At 33.4% G+C, this 13,970-nt stretch overlaps 1 long non-coding RNA gene across 1 annotated transcript; it reads left to right on the top strand.

Moving 5' to 3' along the window:
- Positions 1-412: 412 nt before the first annotated feature.
- Positions 413-7,916, top strand: LOC125503338. The gene is made up of 3 exons (XR_007280750.1): positions 413-475; positions 6,593-6,705; positions 7,630-7,916. It is a non-coding gene; the product is annotated as an uncharacterized LOC125503338 (long non-coding RNA).
- The last annotated feature ends 6,054 nt before the right edge of the window (positions 7,917-13,970 follow it).

Below are 13,970 nucleotides of genomic sequence, written 5' to 3'. Positions count from 1 at the left end.
AACAAGTCCTTCACCGCCCTTCTCTTGTTTGGCTTATTTTTAATGAGAAAATGACTCTCAGAGCTTCTTAGCTAATAACGGCACGAAAAGGGCCTGCACGATTTTTCCCCGTCCTAAGTGCCATTGTAATTATCTTGGAAACACACTCCCGGCCAAAACAAAACTCATGTAGCTTTCGTTAAAATGCTTTGATTCAAAAGGTTTAAAAACGTGCAATTTCGCCAGTGTTGTGGTGAAAACATGGTGCTCAAGTAATCTTCACAACTCCTTGTGTTAGGTAATGACGATGCCCCTTTTATGTTATTCCTATGCAATTAGTTTTGTAAGCCTTAAATATTGTCAAAGTATTATCAATAAGACCAGCAGCGACTTTTTCAGAACATAATTAATTTATTTCTCCTTTTGTTTCTAGAACATGCAAAGCAACCAGAAAACCAAGAATCTTTCGCAGTCATTCAAGCAGTGGATCATACTGGTGAGTTTTCGAGCTTTTAGGCCATGCTGAATAATAATGTATCGCTGACGCTACGCAAGCATTAGTGGCTTGTATCGTCCGTGTTTCGCTCGTGCCGTGCAGAATGCCGGCTGGAAAACTTCTTGAAAAAAATATTTTCTTCTGCTGGACAAAAATGCAATGCATGGCAGAAATGCTGAACAAAAATGCAATGCATTTTTGGGTTATGCGAATGTCCGAAAGCTCCCTGGTACAGGATGATACAGAAAAAACTCTAATTTTTAGGACACAAGGCTTACATTAGGATCTTATGTGGCCTTTGCAAAAACATTTTTTTAGAGAAAACATTCAATTCATGTTCACAGTGCTGCATTTTTAAATATTTTCCAAAAAAAATATTTGCAAGAGCAACAGAGATTTCTAATATAAACATGTGATCTAAAAATTAGAACGTTTTTCTGATCAAAACATGTAATTTTTTTGTCGAGCAAATTACGGAAACCGAGCACTAGATCAATTCAATACAGAAATTGAATGAGCGTATTTTTTACATAGAACATAAGTTGAAAAAATGCAGTTCCTCCTATGCGATTCATGGCTTTCCATTACGTTTTACGAGAAAAAAGATTCCATTGCAATGCCACCAACCAGATCTTTAAAAAATTGGATGCCAGCCAGATGTTCAAATCACATCGGCTGATAATTTACTTTAAAAATTAGGAACAATAATCAAAATTTACATGCCCTAACACTAAACCCAGTTGGTTACATCGATAGAACTGAAAATCAACATTGAAATTTAAGGTAATTTTGCAAATGTTGGAGACATGTAGAGAATGTGTAGCTGATAATAACTGTGTATTATCAAACTCGGTTCCCTTGTAGAGTTCCGGTGATGGCTAACACATACCAGAAACGTTGGCTGGAGTGTTTTTCTATCAATTTCTATCGCTAACTGTTGATAAATCGCCAACAAGTTGGACCTGTTGGAACTTTGACTACACGCAAAATTTGAAAATTATAAAGAAAGTGTTGTAATTGTGAACAAATGCATAGTCATACTTTACACACAAAACAAGTTTGATTAATTATCCAGCTCTGTAGCGACTATTAATTGCAATGATGTATGTATGTGTTAAATATTTCACTTAACAATCCGTTTGCAATCGAAATGACAAATACATTGTTATGCTTCTCTTAATGCGCTTATTGTGTGCAATAATGCGCGCAATATTATAAGAAGAAATTTTGTTTTTTACTAAATGTAAACTGAATTGTTCCATTTTTTCAATAAAAGAAAAAGTGTAAAACAGCACAGAAACGTGTGCGAAAGTTTCGTGTAACTTTAGTAGATATGGGCAATGCAGTCGTGTTTCGCTGCACCACTCGAAAGTTAGCGAAGTAGGGCGAGTGTCAGTATTCCAGATATGGAAAAGTTATGGCTGAAACTGAAATAGTTATGCAAATTAATGCACAACTTCGATAAAAGCGATGAGAAAAGAGATAATCCCGAGTTAACAAAGGGAACCCCGTCATCAGTAAATGTGTAATGATTATTTGGCTCAACACTGTTCCCTTCGTAATTAGGTTAAAGCTAATGGTCCTTTTGCTGTAACGTGAAATTTCTTCGTTTATATTTATTCCTGAGATTCAAATCTTTTGTGTCGCAGTGCCCACTTCCACATTGTCTGCTTTTATCAATTTGAATAAAATAATAGGATTAGAATCAGGCTGAGCTCTACTGAGGAGGACTTAAATTCAAAACCCAGTCTTAAGATAGGCCTTCTGGTATTTGTTTAGAAAGCGCTCATTTTCTTCACTGGGATTTTACATGTACAAATATTGAGCCAAAGGAAGTATTTTGTATTTGGAACAGTAAATATTTCGTGCGTTTATAATGGATTAAAATGGAAGAAAATTGTCTGGTGATAGTAAAAAATAGATATAATAATTTACGAAAACGTTTAAACTGAAATCTCTATAACCAAATACTAATGAGCATGTAATTGTATCAGTTGCAGAAAATACGAAAAAAAAATTAATTCGTTAAATAATAAATAAAATAAAACTATTTGGGACCGTAAAACTGTGGTGTGTGTGAAAAATTTACGAAACAATCGTTTGCCTACATAACTGTAAGCAAAAAGTCAGTAATAAAATGTTCATGTTTTCGATTAAATTCCAAATGATGTCAATCCAAAGAGCAAAAACTTAATTCTTGCCAACTTTGAACCAAAGTGTCTGCAATTATTTAAAGAACTACCGGGTATGTCCGTTAAGGATTAACGTGATTAAGAAATGATAACAAAAATGTAGCTCATGATTTTAAGAAAACACCAAACACACACAGAATAAGATAAATATTTAAAACTCAATTTAATTTTGCATTCAGCTGCAATCAGTGTATGACCTATATCAAAACTTACAGCTGTAATCAACTTAATCATATCTAGAACAGCCAGAGAAATATATTATATACCCAGTAAATGCGACGCGACGCCTATGTTTAGAGCCTCATAAAAGAAAGTGCCATTTACTTTCAGATTTTCACTGATTATTCCCACTTCTTCATGCAACTTGCAAATTGCTTTGTGAATATTCCGCTGTGAAGAAAAATTTACGAAAGTGCCACTTAGACTGTGTTATAAATTCATTTTGCATCAGTTTTTCTGCGCGCCTCGACGGGACGTCCGGCGTCGGAGTATTTTTATACAACAATAAAACTTTAAGTGTAGCTCCAGATATTTAAATATAGACGTTTTGATTAAGGTCCAAGACGTAGCAACATTTTTTACCGGCCAAGGATGACGTTGCTGATCATAAATCTGTTCAATTTCCATTTAGATAGTTTCGGTCCGCCGTTTTCATTCACTGTTATTTTTACGGCCACAACGGAGTTTACTACGCATTAAGCTGTGAAAAATGCATCCAAAAACACTCTTGATTGAGTACTACGGGATTAAAACACATCGAATTGCCGCTTTCAAAATATTAGACACCGCTAAATTTACCGTGGGCTCTCAAAATAGCTACGACGCTATTTCGAATGAAACGAGAGCCGCCAACTGTCTATTCTTAGAGTTTTCACCTAATAATTTATCGGAAGCACAATACCTTTCGATACATACAGGTAGGTCACTAGGTGAAAGCTCAAAAGTCGTGCCTATTAATCATGTAAACCCTTCACAAGTTAATCTGGAAATCCAATTAATAAATTCTAGCATTTCTCGACTACTAAACTAGAATGTCTGAGCGGCTCGTATTTTTGGCACAATAACAATAGTTTGAGAGTGCAGACAGCAGTTTTCGTAAATAATTCAAAGGCGTTAATAATTCTAATGAAAATTGGCAGTTGCGACACCAGGCTAACTATCCCAAGCCAATAGAAAATTCACGTGATATTGGATGGATTCTCCGCGAAAATAACAAAATTAAATTAATTAAATAAAATATTAAACTAATTCCAAATGATATTAAAAATTGACTCTAGAATTGGGAAAGAAATAATGGGAAACGTTTACTCTAGAATGTTACAATTGAGTTGAAAACACCAATAATCTTAATATGGCTTCTAAAGGGAAACTGGAAAAATTAAGTAAATAAAACTGAAGCTCCAATGTCTACCTCAAAACAAATAGTTGAATAAAATGAAATTGTAAACTCCATAAACAACGTGGAATAAGACATACAAGAGCCACTGAATAATTTGTTCAATAAATAATTAGCCAAGGAATTCCATTTATATCAAAGAACTATAAAATTATAGTAATTGAAATGCTCTGTACAGATCTTGGAAATTTGAAATCTCCTAATCACCAGCATTGAAAGAAGCCACAACAATCAATATAAAACAGTACACATTTAAGTCTATAAATGAAGACCCTCATCATCTTTATTTAGATTCATGGATGGCGAAACGGTTTAAAACAGCAATAATCTAAATATTCTCAACGCGGAGAACTAGAAAAAATAACATAAGTGAACTAACTGATAATCCAATTGCTCACTTATTGATCATTGAAAGGTCTTAAAGAAATTAAAATATGGCAATAAATCAGTCTCATCGAGAATAAAATGTTAACCGAGTCTGTCAGCCGCTAGTTTGCAAAAAACTGATTTGTGGTCAATGAATCTAAAAAGAGTCGGCAATCTCTCAGACAATCTTCACATTCGCATAGAAATAATGCAATGAATAAATTCACAAATAATAAAGTCAATAAATATATTCGTTTCCAACAAATAAAGATAAACAATCTAATAGTATCTCAATATAAATGTTACATCCCAAGGATCTACCAGAATAACTTATAAACAACCCTAAATGCATGTGTATAATTCATCTGACACTAACTTGCATTTAGACTAGAACATGATGCAATGCTTTAAAACGCTAAAAACAATATTTTGAGCAAACCGAAATGCATAAGTGCACAGTGAAAAACATTTCTTTACGAAAAACAAAACGATTTTTGCGGGAAATCTGTGAGTAGGAAATGGTAAACAACCGGTAGATTTTAAATTGTAAAACTGTAGATGGATGAAAATATCCTCCAAATTTTGTTTGTCTGTCCTAAATTACTGACGATCATCTTGATGAAAATATAGGTATGCCTATTGTCGAAAAATGTATTAAGTTTTTTGCCTATTTGTAAGTGGTTTATATGAATAATCGGTAGATCACATAAGTATTTTTATGATCCTAGAGTGTCAGTCATCACTGCTAAATCACATTAATTTTTGTACATATTAACTTTTTCTCCCTTACAAAAGCTTCTTAATAACAAAAAAAAAACAATGCAGAAAATTAAAGAAAACCAACAATTATTAATAAAGCTGGGGGTCTGTAGCCAGCAAAAATATGAACGAAAAAAGCTACAAACCTGCAGTGATGATACAGGCAAAAAATGTAGGCAGGGTGTAGACTCTAAATGGAATAAAATCGCTTTCGAAGAAGTCGACAATTTGTCTAAATATGTCCGAAACATGTGCATTTTGCAAGTACTATGGAAAACACTAAGTCAAAACGTAAGTTTATAGTTTAACTTATTTTCAACGCAAAATTCATTCATTCATCGAAATGTGCGTGCAAAATCAAAAGAATTCAAACAGAAAGAAGGGCACAGAGGAATTTGAAAACAGCTTAATACCGAAATAAAACCCATAGTAAAATCCACTTCAACATAACAATCACAATTAGTGCCGATAGTACAGATATAAAAGAGAAAACAATTCCTATTAAAGAAACTAACAAAAACATAGACTTAAAGAACATAGCAACGCAATTAGCAAGTTAGTAACTTTTTAGAGCTGCCGTGGACAAAGGACGGCTTTGTTGTTGGTAACCAACGTTCTGAAAGGACACCGTACATAAGAAGAATAAACTCTCAATTCCGTTAAATAACGAAAAATTGTCAAAACATCCATCAATGCAAGGCGTTTAAACCAAATGTAAAGAACATTCATAATCTCCTACTTAACCATGGAAGTTCAGAAAAGCACAAGTATAACTTAAAAATATTAAATCTAACATCGCTAAACCATGCCAGTATACGTAACTGTAATAACGAAATTTCACCGGATTTGGATGGTGACTTTTAAATTTAAATTAATTTTATGGCTCTCCCAGATTTATTGTTCTAATATTCGTTAGTACGAAGTTGTTTTAGAGATTTTTTATTTAAGATTTCGAATGTAGCCACTCCGCGCATTTTGTAATTATTGCCAGAAAGCTTTAAGTAAATATGCTGATGTTAAAAAGTTTAGCAGTTAAACAAATAACTTTAACGAATGAACGTTAACTGATAAATCGTGGAGTGCTACACTGTCACATTTTTCTTCTAGTTTATTTCTATAGTTTTTTTCGGATATAAACTGGACCCTTTTTATAATATTTCTGCTTTTCGCTGACGCGGGGGTGTTTTAACGGTTTAGGGAAAAGCTCAAGTTTATCCTAGGCTACTCTTCATATTTTTTACTCAAAAACCCGCTTCATTCCTCAAGATAAACGCTAAATCTTTTCAAGTGCTTTAGGCGCACAGTTATTCCCAACTTCAGCAATGAGTTACTGGCATAAGTACAAGAGCATCCAGTATTCCCCTCAAAGTGCACCTGATCCATGGAAAATATTTCTGATTACAGGAAAACAAATACGTGAGATCTGAATTACAATGTAAGCATCGGAGCATTGCCCTAATGGAAACGCCTCTAGAGTGGTGCAAACTTTTTAATTAAGTTGCTTTGAAACGAAGTATGTAAGTAGAAAGCTTTTTCTAAAGGGACGACGTGCATTTAAACGGCAAACTGCTCGCGATGAAAATTTAATTTTCCACGGTTCTGAGCAAAACTTAATCATTAGGTTTATTTGCTCTATTTTCTCCACTTAATAAGTAGGTATTCCTTGGAAGCGGAAAGCGACGATGAACAGTAATTATGCTATACCGAAACGTGTTGTTTGTTTTAGGTGTGTGTTTTTCATGTAAGTGTCTTCGAAAACGCAAATTGGAACTAAATTGTTCATCAGTAAAACAAAGTCAGATTCAAATTAATGGTACCAATAAGAATTTGAACTAAATACTTGAAACCTCTTGTTAAATAAAATATTGAAAACGGAATTATTGTAACTAACTCAGAAACTCAAAACCAATTTAGTTCAAACCAATCCGATGCAATACAAGCAACCTTCTACCTTCTAACTTTTCAGACTGTAGAGCAAAAATCGCGCTGATTCTATGCGATTCGATATGTTAGCATTAATGTATCGATCTAGTACATCCCTGTCATATAAACCTATTAAATAAATTAAGGTTTCTCCGTTCAAGTTCAAAACGTTCGCTATAGGATTCGTGACATTGTCGCATTCAAGCCGAAAACTCTTTTATACTGTTTTGTTTGACCTATTTATATGCCACCATTGTTATCAGCCAATGCAATTCTGTGGACAAAAAAGATCAGTTGCTACTGAAGTTAACCTGTGAAACTCCAAACAAAATGTTTCAGATAAAACAAAATCCAATTAGGGATTGGAAAAAAGATATTTTTTTCATATTTAGTTTATAGCGTGCTTTTACTCAGTTTGAAAATTGCCATAAAGATAATGACACTTTATACACATCATACAGAGCTGTGTCTGTGTAAAGTACAAATTTTAATTGATTGGGAAATTGTTAATATTTAAGTTGTAGTTTGACCCAGGCTGGATGGCATTTGCGATCGAAATTTATTTATAAAAGAGGCGGAGTTTTTATCAATTATATCCAGTTGTGACAAACGAGCTTGCTGGTAGAGGAATATACGAAAAGAACAGGAAAACCATGAATTGCAGCTATAAGAAAAATATGAAATATTGGAGGCGACGCTGACATTCCCACCAAACCTTTCATCTTGATTGATTCCAAATCGAAGACCCATAATTACGATTAGAAGCTAAAACAATTAATAAATGCTTTTATTATTTCAATCTTCACTCACAAGCTTTTATTTTTAAGATATTGGCAAACCAAAGTAAATTGTGAAAAGTACAATAGTTGGTCAAAAATACGAAAATAATAAGGAAGAATGCAGCGCGAAAAAACTGGGAGATTTTTGCCGACAACCACATCAAGCAAAAATGAGCAAAAACCGCATCCAGAGCTTTTAACTCAAAATTCAAAAACCATTATCAAAAGACGCAAGTTTAATTGCATTAAACTGCAAGCCTGTTAAGACTTTTTTGCGTCTGAATCCGTTAATTATAAAAAATGGGAAGTTTAATAGCATTTTGCCCGTTCACATTTTGCATAAGTTCAACTGATCGATTCTTCCGTGTTCCACTTATAGATTTATCAACCACAGAAACGCATTTTATACTTCAGTATTTGCATTACTCTTTTTAAAGATTTTAGTAATAATACTAAAAATGGATTATAGTAGTACGAAACTGCTAATGGCTAATTCATGAGTTTGTAATTTTTTTCATGTTCAATTTTCTTGAAGAGTCTAATCCAAATTGCTAAATACCTTTTCAACAATTATATTCCAACCCCTATTAACATATTTATTTGAAATTAGGGTTCAAATTAATTCAGCCGCCACCAATCTCATTGTAAAGGGTAGATTCATTAATATTTTCCACACAAGAAGGGTTGACGATGAATTATGTGGATGTATTTAGTTTGTTGTTTAAAATGATGTCGCCTCTCACTTGAGTTATCTGTTTGCTCATTTAATTCACTCTTAAGCAAATCAAATGAATAAATTTCCACCGATAAAATCTGGATAAAGTGTAGTTACATAATATGCAAACATCCAATATGACCAGAACAATATCCTACAAAATGGCATTTTCTTTATCCAATCTTGTATATTACCCTTTGTGCTCAGGACAATTCAATATAAGCAGTCTCTGAACCCTGGAAAATGAGCGCCAATAAAACAAAAGACTTTCCCAAATCGACCATCCAGACAAGGGAAAGTTTTCCGTGCGTATGACTTGAAAATGTTGGAAAATTCATGAATATTTCATACAAGTGAAGGGCTGTTTGCATTAATATTTAACATCAACTAGGGTGAATATTTTGGATATGCAGCACCCAATTTTCTATTCGACTACTAATCAAGGCTGGTGTGAATTACATCAGTAATTTTCACTTACGTAAACGCTCCGAACTCGCCTTTGACGCAACTTCGTTACATGTAATTTCCTGGAAGACTTCGATCGAATCTTCAAACTCAATAGTTTAGTGGCCGATGGAATAGCCGAAAAGCTGAATAGGACGGATCGAAGTGGATAATTCCATAAAACATCCATATAGCATTGCTATTCGCTGCCAGAGGTTTTATGATGCCGTTTCCCCTCTATACAATGCTTGAACAAAAACTTTATTTAGGACCCAATAACCAGCTTTAGCGCTTTATATGTCAGTCTGAAATAGACGCAACTAACTTTCCCAGGATGAATAAAAATTTTATTTATATTTAATCTCTAGTTTTGCTTGAAACAACTTCTTGTTTTCGGCTAATTAAATTGTCTGAGAGTATGGTTCAATCAAATTGCAATGATAAAATTTAGCTTGTAAATTTTAAATCAGCTTGAACAGCTGTTTAAAGTGGTTGAAAACGCTTGATAATCCATATTTTTTATTCTAAAGCGATTTGATGTACACTGGATATATTGGTTTACGTTGGCATATCGGGGTTACCTTCATGAACATATCGAAGCCTTGACCTCATTTTCTTGGAGCGTCCATCGAACATTTGCACTTGAGGGTTGAAATCGTTAATTTTAATTAACATAAATGTCAGAATAGAAACTCGCCTCCTTGCTGCAAGCTCCATGATTGCCAGAAAAGCACCGATCGAAACATACTAAATGAAACAGAATTATTTAAGAAATAGTCTTAGAGTCTTAATGAAGCTTATTTCAACCAGCTGAGACATTGTTATGATATAATTAACCAATGCAACAATTGACACCAAATATTCCAATTTGGAACTAATAGAGTTCCTATTGGCAGAGGAGTTTTCCTCATATGCCGAAAACTCTTCACTCTGGATTTACACGAAAAATATATAAATATGTCGATCATTATGTATACCTTGGACACACAATAAAGCTTGGAAAAGAAAGTCAAACGGCGGAAATTTACGGAAGAATTGGATTGTCATGGGCTGCCTTTGGTAGAGAGAAGATTCCACACTCTTTGTGTGTCTCAAAAAAAAGGTGTACGAGTATTGTGTACCTACTATCTATGGCCGTCTATGGTTTAGAAACTGTTACTCTTCCAGAGGCAAACGCAGACAAGATAAGAAGACAAACACAAAGAGCAATTTCAAAGGAGGAGGAAGAATATTAGGAATAAGTCTAAGACAGAGGATCCGACACTTGGAAATATGAAGACATACGAAAATCACTGATATCATCGAGCGAGTGGCAAAACTTAAGTGGCAGTGGGTGGAACACTGGAGACCGAGGGTAAGAAAAATCAGTATCGGAAGACCAGAAATCAATGGTTGGACGACGGGCGATGGTTTATAAAAATCTTACATTAAATGAAATGAGGTTCAAGTTGCAGCTCTAAATGGAAAAAGTATCTTTGGCTTATCGATGCGTAGAAATAAATGTTAAATGCCTTTGGGTTATGACCGCATATCTTGAGCGCCAAGAGAAAGAAAAACGCAAGTTGAAGTTCCAAACTGTCACTTCATGTGGAAGCAAATGGAACTTTCAGCCTTAAATGGAGTCATACTGCTTTAAGAGCAAGAATATTGCCAGTTTGACAAATTGAAGCAATTATCTATTACAGCCCAAAGCAAAAACCATTCAAAAGTCTATAGTAAGAATGCTAAAAGAGTCTATTTTAAGTTTCGCAAAGCGATATAAAACCTGGCTGAGAAAGTTCTTTGGTAAACATTTTATTGCATCTTATAAAAAATCAAGAAGCAAAACGAAATTAAGGAGAGAATGTGACGCAAAGTAGAAATAAAATAAGTCCACAAATGATACAATTTGTAAAGATGACGGTAATTTGCTTTTCAACTCAGTTCTAAATGAAATAAAACTATGAAACCGCTGAAAATTGTGAATTTCGAACATAAACAACTAAAATGATTCCAAAATTAGCAAAGTTCTGGAACTAAAAGTGGTATAAGTTTGTTGCTGCAAATATTGAAGGAAGAACAAGCTCTCGAAATCACTTTATGATGCAAATTTAGAATTATTTCTCAGAAATGGATTGTTTTGAGGAGTTTCACAAAATCGAATTCTTAAAATATTACATTAGATGGCACAAAAATACATGCAGAAGCTAATTTAAATAATTCGGGATATTAATAGTGCGTGATTTTATTTAAATCGTAGCAAAAGAACGAAGTTACACTAGTAATTCGAATAATACAAGAACAGCAGAGTTATATTATCTATTCATACATTGTCTTTACTGAGAAACATACTTCTTACTGGTGCATAAGAACAAAGCAAAAGTATTTAATAAGTCACCTTTATCAGTTAAAAATAATTCGAAATTATACAGTGTTTAAAAAAACAAGAAATTGTTAGTAAACCTACAACCGTACTATTTAAATAATGATTTTCTACAATAAGTTAATATTTTGATGTATTTTAATTTATATTTTAGACATTATTTCATTTCATGTTGCTCAGGTGTAGGTAATATACATATAACTCTATAGTTCCTACATTTGAAATAATGCTTATTTTATTCTACCGCATTTTTTAGTGAAACTGTTAACTCCTTGCGGCTTCAAGAAAAAAAAGTCCAATGGAGTTCGAATTGTTAAAAATTTATATATATTTCCCAACATATGGTTTTCAACATTCTATTTCCCAACATAAAGGTTTCTGTTATTTCTGTTTCACATATTCATAGCAACAACCAGAAAAACTTGAAGAATCACGATCAAATATCGAAAAAATCCATAAAAACAAAACTTCAAGAATCAGAAATAATGAATAGATATAATATCAACAGTTCATGTCTGGTCACACATATCGAAGTGTTCTATTAAAAAATTAAATAAAAAACCTCATCTCAGGAGTGAATAACAATTACGAATTTGCAGTTTCAAACAAAACAAATGTCCTGTTTATATGATGAATAATACTGGACTTGCCAAAAAAACCACCAGTTTGCAGCAGAATTACCAGATTTGTAGTTTCCTTTTTAAAATAGCATAACAGTGAAAGAACATCAACACCATTTTTCATTAATCGCCAACACTTTAAAGAAAATAATTGAATAATAGACTCGGATTCTGCGTAATGTTTATCGACTCGTAATGTTACATTTTTAGACGTGTAATTTATCTTAAAGTAATAATAAATAGAATCGTTGCTTGTGTTGGAGACAACCCGACCGTAAAATCACAGCATGATTGGCAGTATACGCATTCGGTTGGAAAATAATAAATATGGCAAATTATACTGAACATGTGGGGATTCGACAAGTATCATTCGGAAAGTTTCGTTCCTACATATTTTAAGACAACCGTTCACATCTGCAAAAAAGTTTAAAATAGCTTGCTTTACAAATAAAACTTGAATATTATGTATACTCCCACGATATATGTGCAGAATTCAGTTAGGTTCGCTCCAAATATACCTACTATACTAATAATACACCCACTCAAAATGAATTCAAATCCGATCTACTTTGGTCCATGGGTTGTTTTTATTTTGATCCTTTACTGCTGCGACACCGCTTTATGAATTTATAAGAATAATTTTTTGTGTTGATATGTGTGTTAATATTTTTTAAGTTGGAATCGTTCCAACCATTCTTTATATAAAAAACGGGGTAATGACATTGTCCCAACAACCAGCAGCATCAATAAATAATCGGAATAGGTCGTGCAAAAACCAACGAACATTTCTTCGAAATAAAGGCAATAAAAAGGAATAATTTACAAAGGGTTTCTCCAATTTGCCAAATGGAGAACTTGTTTCAACAATGCTTGTATCGAAATCCATTTGCTAATTTATTTCATTCACTATATAAAATCGAGTTGCTGAGCATTTAAAGATGCCCTAGTTAGATTTTGGCTTAATTCCAGCCTGATAAAAGAGGTGTCACGTGGCCGTTATTGCCCTAGTTAAAACATAGATCACATTCACCTTGCTCTATTCGCCTACAATAGTTTGAACACAATCAAAGAAAAACCGTATTATTCTGACATGGTTCAATGTTATATTGGGCCTTGTTGAGCAAGTGCGAAACCCGAATATGAGACAAATTTTATGACTTTAATTCGTGTTTGGGTTGTTGTTCCCAAGTTTTTTCATCATTTTGGATTTCCCAATAGGCAAAACCCGTTTTCTTGTTGTTAATAAGTAAAAAAATCTGTTGAAGCCCGATATGTTATGGAAATATATGAATGAAGCGTCTTTGCTCTGCTCTATGTTGCATGACTTGCTACTGTAATGACCGAACTTTTATATCTTACAGTCAACTTACGGTATTAATTAATCTTCAGTTTCGATACAAAAATATACTAGAATTATGCTGAATTATTCTCCATATTTTCATAAAATTGCCAACAAAAATCCACAATAAGAACTTTTACTACTTTTGCAAAGACATTTTTGCGATTTTCGAGAATTTGCAACCTTGCTTCTGGTTTTTCTGCCACGACGTTCAATCTGCAAGAGAACTTGAAATACCTACACGTTCAGAAGGAAATATAATTTATGGTTTATTAATCATTAATTGCAAGCGCTGTAGATAATTTAGGCAGGTCTTAGGACCGACTTATTCATTTTCTGACCAACTTGGCAATGAAATGTGTCGGATACCAAAGCATCCAAAAATTAAAGCGAATATCCACTGAAAAAAAATCGGTTGATTTACTGTTTATCTGACAGAGGAATGTATCAACTAGTAGATACATGGATGATATTTGGTTATTATTGATTACGGAGAAAAAGTGAAAAATAAGTTATAGCTGAAAATATAATTAATTGAAAGAAGCTTTCGCTTAACTCAGGAAAGAGTTAAATTTTTCTTCAGTCCTTTCATCTTTAATC

This window comes from Dendroctonus ponderosae, unplaced genomic scaffold (genome assembly GCF_020466585.1).
Source record: "Dendroctonus ponderosae isolate FM_Combo_2020 unplaced genomic scaffold, Dpon_F_20191213v2 Dpon_F_20191213_198, whole genome shotgun sequence".
Taxonomy (NCBI): domain Eukaryota; kingdom Metazoa; phylum Arthropoda; class Insecta; order Coleoptera; family Curculionidae; genus Dendroctonus; species Dendroctonus ponderosae.
The sequence above is the reverse complement of the archived record's forward strand: the minus strand, read 5'-3'. Positions and strand labels throughout refer to the sequence as shown.